General features: G+C 38.8%; 1 pseudogene; it reads right to left on the bottom strand.

The window, feature by feature from the left end:
• Nucleotides 1–713: 713 nt before the first annotated feature.
• Nucleotides 714–2,664, bottom strand: LOC100462328 (protein SDA1 homolog; annotated as a pseudogene).
• Nucleotides 2,665–6,427: the final 3,763 nt, after the last annotated feature.

Genomic DNA, 6,427 nt, shown 5'->3' with positions numbered 1-6,427 from the left:
GGGACCCTTCCCTTACTGTCTGCCTAAAGCAAACTGGCTAAATTCTTTCACAAGTTTTTCTTTTTTTTTCTTTTTCTTTCTTTTTTTTTCAATTTGCATTAGAAACCTTTTATTGAGACAAGGTAAACAGTGGGCTGAAAATGTTACAGGCTGAAGGAAGGCTGAGGAAACCAGTATGAAGGCAGCTCAAATGATGAACTAAATACATTCCAAAGGTACTATTTATACTTAAGGCAGTTTTAAAAATGAGGTCTTAACCAAAAATCCTTTACAGGGCATTCAAAAAAAAAAAAAAAAAAAAGAGGGGGTCACTTAAATCTTTTGTATTGACTAACAGAGCTAAATTATGTACCCAGAATCTGTATAGCAAGGGCCTGTTTTCAGCAGGTAAGCCTATGTACAAGTAAGAACCTCTTACTCTTATAACATAGTCCTGTTTTGTTTTGTTTTATAGGAATGTATAACTCCTATCCCCACAGAGTTAGTCCAAAAGGCCTGAGTGACCTCATAGAAATATGGAGCTACCTCTGCTAGAGAACTATTTATACTGTGCTGTAAATACACATATGTGTGTCCACCCCCACAGCTAAGCTGTCAATGCCTTGAGTGAAGGGGTTACAGCTCATTCGTTTTGTATCTATAGTGACAATTGATAGGCACTCAATACTTTTTTTTGCATGATTGATAAATGAAATGATTTTACACTACCACCACTATTTACATTAACATTCCCACCATTAGCCGTCTCCAAAATAAAAACACCAAAGTGCTGCCACATTTTCAGCAGTTTTCACAATACAGTGCTTCTGGACTTTTTAATGTAAACAAACATGCTTGATTTATCAATTTTCAGAGTAATGACACAAACTTAGCATTCTTCTTGGAATGGAAAACTTGCTGGGAAGTTACTTCATTCTTTTTCTCTTTTTCAAAACTGCATCTCATAGCACCAACTCTTTTTCTTGGAAGGAACACTTATTTTTTCTCCGGACATTCTGGCTATACTGCATCATCATAAAGTTCTTCTGTTTTTTCTTCTCTTTATTTGCCGAACGAGAAAATAGATTCATTTTGGTTTTCTTCCTCACAAATTCTTATCAGTCTGTCTTTCTAGCCATTGCAGTTGCTAGTCTTGTCTCTTTGTCAGACTTTGGCTTTTAATGAAGGCGTTCAATGTCCCGAAGAGAAAGTAATTCACCCCTGGGCTCTTCATCACTGTCTATTTCAGTGTATTTCCTCTTCTGGGATTTCCCAGGGGCAGCATCAAGTTCTTTTCTCAGTTGGGCCATGTGGATTTTCTGGAAGTCTTCCTAAGTTAAAACTTGGCTGGTGCTGATGGCTGCAGCTTTGGCTTTCCGCTCCTCCATGGGCATCCTGTTCAGCTTCTTGGAGATTTCTTGCTGTTCTTCATCGGAAGAGTGTTGCACATCAATCCATTCACCATCAGCATCCTCCTCCTCCTCACTGAGACTGGTATTTTCCCATCCATCTTCATCATTTTCAGCATTCTCTTCTTTCTCACCTTCCAGAACTTCTGCTCCTGGAATGTAATCTTTAGCATCTAATTCTCCATATTCTTGTACTCTTGCTTCTATGGAGGCCTCTGTAGGGTTACCCCGGAATTTCTTCTGCAGCATCTGAGGATTCAGCGTTCGGAAGAGCTGAATCAAAGTTCTAGCAGACATCATTACATTTTTATCCTTGTGTGTTTTATTCTGAGCCGGGTCTTGGAGAAGTTCTTCAGTCATGGCCAGAGAACATTGAGCTGTTATCTCTTTTATAGCATTGATTTCTACTGTCATGACTTCTCCAGAGTTCTTGTCGGTAACAAAATTTTTTGCCACAGTCATAAGCAATGATTGAATAATCCCTGGGGGTACTAGGTGATGAGATGCTTGTGCAGCAAACAGAGGATCTTTGTTACTTCTCTTTGGTGGGGCTGCAGAAACCTTTGCAAAAAAGGATAGAAATTGAAGAGGAAGAGCTCATGAATTCCCACCAATCTGGAGATGAGGTTCCTGAGCATCATCTTTACTTCAAACCTCTCCTTACTTCACTCAAGCTGCTTTAGTAGTTTTTCTGCAAAATCTTAGGGATCGTGAATTAAGTGAATGGCTGAAAAGTTAAACATCTCTGGTTTTTTCTTCTTTTTTTGTTTCTCAGATTCGGAGTCACAGTCCTGTTTCTCATCCTCACCTTTTCCAAGACAGAATGTCAAAGTGGCAGCTAATATCTTGGTGACCTTAGAAAAACGGGCAGTTGTAATAACATTGACAGTTTTGGCATCATTCCAGATGTTCCTTCTGTAGAGTTCAATCATTACCTCTAAAGACATCTTGGCTGCGGTTGCATTGCTATGTCTTAACATGGTGTACATGAAATTTTGCAATACTGCATTCACTTTATTGTTCTTGTGTTTTGCGTTTATTTTCTTGATATCAGTCACAATATGTGTATATAAAGTCTTTCGCAGAAGCTTATCATGGCAACGTAGAAGTTCAAAGAAGAGTTCTAGCAGGCTTGATGGATTGATGAGATTCTTATTTCTCAGCAAGATCAAAGCTTTGCAAAATGTCATTCAAAGATCTGGATCCTATACAGTATGATTGCAGGAGAGAAGATCTTTCACCTCTTGAGGAAAATTACTTAAACACTCTGGGTAGCAGTGACTAATCTGTAACAAAGCAAAGGCTCTTCTGAAGTGTCTTTCTCTCCCATAATTAAGATGCACACATTTAGGCTGTTCTGTGCCATAAACATCACCAGCTCTGCTAGTTCTTTGCTGGGTTTATTTGGTTGCAATTTGGAAATCTCCACATTGGCTTTGTAGTGATTTTACTGCTGTAGAAACTCCTCGATGTAGGCTGGTGGGTCTTGCTTGATCAGATTCTGCAACTGCGGCAGGTTGCTGGGCAGCTTGTTGTTTCTGCCAGATATTTTGGCTGCAGACTGGCTTCGCGGCGAGCAGTTTTAATAAAACTCAGATGGCTGGCAGCCCCCAAACCCTGCCAGCTGCAGCTACAAGTTTTTCAAACTTATACCCTTCCCTGCTAAAGAACATATTTTTTGGGGATATAGTTAGTAATGTCCTCAAATGCTTGAATTTACAAGAAAATAAATAATATATAGTAATTTGATTTATAGGCTTTATTTTATTTTTACAAAATATGAAAACATTTAATTTTACTGTTCAGGTTCGGTGCAGTGGTTCACACTTGTAATCCCTGCACTTTGAGAGGCCAACGCAGGTGGATCATTTGAGGCCAGGAGTTTGAGACTAGCCTGGCCAACATGGTGTAACCTGGTCTCTACTAAAAATACAAATATTAGCCGAGTGTGGGGGTAGACACTGGTAATCCCAGCTGCTTGAGAGACTGGGGCAGGAGAATTGCTTGAACCCAGGAGGCAGAGTTTGCAGTGAGCCAAGATCACTGCACTCCAGCCTGAGCAACAGAGCAAGACTGCATCTCAAAAAAATAAATAAATAAAAATTGTACTGTTCAAATGAATTCTCTGAAAAAACTATTGACATAAGATGGACTTGCCAATTCTAAACAAGAAGGGTCCATCTGGTTTTCTGTTTGAGATTTACGTCCTGAAGTATATCAAATGAGTTTAGAAAATATCAGGAATAACCAAGCCTAATTTGAGTGTATGTCTGAAAGACTACAAAAATACTAGTCTCGCAGTTAATGATGACCCTGTAGTATGTGCTACGAATAGCATTTTAGTTCCTGTTAATAACAGCTTGCCATCTAAACAGAATAATGTAAGGTTTGATGAGTATTACTTTAAAAATAAATATTTCTTTTATTTTCAGTGAAGTAGAAACCAGTGCCTTTGTCTTGGTTGTATATTTCAATTGCTGCAAAAATAAATATGCTCAAAAGTGCATCAGACAGCCATTGTGCAGCTCTGAATTCAAGGTATAGCCAACTAGACTTTTCTGTGAAGAGCATATTATTATTCGTCTTCAAAAATTTGGTTGACCAGGATTATCTGACTTGCCCACAAAATTGCATAATTTTAGTGGAATTTAATGTCAAAATGAATAAAACAATGATGACTTTGCCATGCCCACTCTGTAGATAAAAACAAATTATTTAGTTCTAGAAAAATATACTTCATAAAACAGAAAGCATTTGATTAAATGGTCAACTATTCATATTTTCAGTCAAAATATATGTTGACTTTCAAATTATGAATGATTGAGAGTATTGTCTGGCTTCAACTAAACTCCACAGCAAGTAACTTTCATCTTGTTCGGTTATACTAGCCCATTACCAAGAATTTTAGAAATCCTGTGTAACACTGGACAACCCCGTATCACTTCACACATTTTAAACATACATAGATGATTGAAAAATTTAGATGTATATTTCAAATTTAATCATTGTTCAGAGTTGTATTCCTAACTACAAAGACAAAAATTATCTAAAAAATATTATGATTTTCTCTAAGTGATCAAATTATGAGTGACTTTATCTTTCAACTTTTCTGTATTTTTAAAATTATTTGCAGTGAGCATATATTACTTAATTAATGAAAAAAAACTAGTATTTTTAGAAATGGATTCAAGCCGATTGGAAATGTTTATTAGAATAAATCTTCCCAAGCGCAGAAATTTTGCAGATGTTTCTGAGCTACAAATAAATCTTGTGTTCCTTATCAGATCTCTACCCTTCACCAGCCTCCCCTCTCTTTGGGGTGAAACTTGACCAGCAGGAAACAGGAGATGGGGAGGAACTAGCAGAATAATTCCCCTGGTGCAGTGTTTATTATGAATTGCCAAAGTGGTTCTACCACTTTATGCCTTGATTAGCAGTGATATGGTTTGGCTGTGTCCCCAGCCAAATCTCATCTTGAATTGTAGTTCCCAGAATTCCCATGTGTCATGGGAGGGACCCAGTGGGAGGTAATTGAATCATGGGGGCAGGTCTTTTCTGTGCTATTTTCATGGTAGTGAATAAATCTCACGAGATGTGATGGTTTTATAAATGCGAGTTTCCTGCAAAAGCTTTCTTGACTGCCGCCATGTAAGATGTAACTTTCCTTCTTCTTTGCCTTCGGTTATGATTGTGAGGCCTCCCCAACCATATGGAACTGTGAGTCCATTAAACCTCTTTCCTTTATAAGTTATCCAGTCTCAAGTACGTCTTCATTAGCAGTGTGAGAACAGGCTAATACAAGCAGTAAGTACCCATTCCTGTCTCCCACATCTTTACCTGTGTTGGGTCTGGTTTGCAGCAATTGTCAGACCATGTTGCCTCATAGGTAGGGACCTGAGTTTGTTCACCTCTCTCTCCACTCCATCCCAACTATACATACTCCTTGCCCTTGTATTACAGAGATTAGGACCATTACATGAATACTGAAGCAAGGACTCGTTGTATTTATTTCATTCATTCAGAAACTATTTAGTACCTCCTGTGCATTGCACATGGGGGACAGATGATAAAAGAGCAAACAAGGTAGCTTTCAAAAAACCATCAGCCTGGTGGGGGTCACTGGGCAGACACTTTAACGTCCGGCACAGTACCCTGTGATAAGTGCTGTGGTGAAGCTGTGGGTTACATGCATGTTCAAGCTGCCAGGAGAAAGAATGTGAGGTTGTAACTGATTGTATCTGGGCAAAAAAGGGTCAGTCAAGGCAAGGTCGCCCAGGAAATGGTATTTAGGCTGAGTCTTACAGGTGAACAGTAATTGCCTTGCCCAGTTTAGAAAAAAATATACATCAAACTTTTTTTTTTTTTTTTTTCTCCTGAGACAGAGTCTCACTTTGTCACCCAGGCTGGAGTGCAATGGCACGATCTCAGCTCACTGCAACCTCCACTTCCTGGGTCCAAGCAATTCTCCAGTCTCAGCCTCCCGAGTAGCTGGGATTACAGGCATAGACCACAACACCCAGTTAATTTTTGTAATCTCAGTAGAGACGGGGTTTCACCATGTTGGCCAGGCTGGTATCGAACTCTTGACCTCAAGTGATCTGCCTGCCTCGGCCTCCCAAAGTGCTGGCATTACAGGCGTAAGCCGTGGCTCCTGACCCAATATATACCAAACTTCTACAAGGATTAACAATGCTAACTTAAGGCCTAAAGCTATAACTCTGAGTCATTCACGCCTTTGGGTCAACTGCCTTTCCTTTTGAACTCACCTTTAAAAGATGATTTTGTTTCAAACTAATGGTGCTAAAATGTCTAAAAACACTTCCAGCTCAAAGAATTCATATAAAATAATCACTGAACAATTTTACTTATTTGAATATTGTTTTACTTCTGCAGCTTCCAAGAATAAGAAATACTTTAAAAAGTGATCTAAAATTTAAGAATTAAAAAAAGCCCAAATCTTTATTATAATTTTACATGGTGGAACAAGAGCCTAGAGTGAGAAGACTTGGCTCTGCTGCTTATCAGCTACTGGATGCTGT

This window comes from Pongo abelii, chromosome 21, assembly GCF_028885655.2.
Source record: "Pongo abelii isolate AG06213 chromosome 21, NHGRI_mPonAbe1-v2.0_pri, whole genome shotgun sequence".
NCBI lineage: Eukaryota > Metazoa > Chordata > Mammalia > Primates > Hominidae > Pongo > Pongo abelii.
Note: the sequence above shows the minus strand (reverse complement) of the source record. Positions and strands in the feature narration are given on the sequence as shown.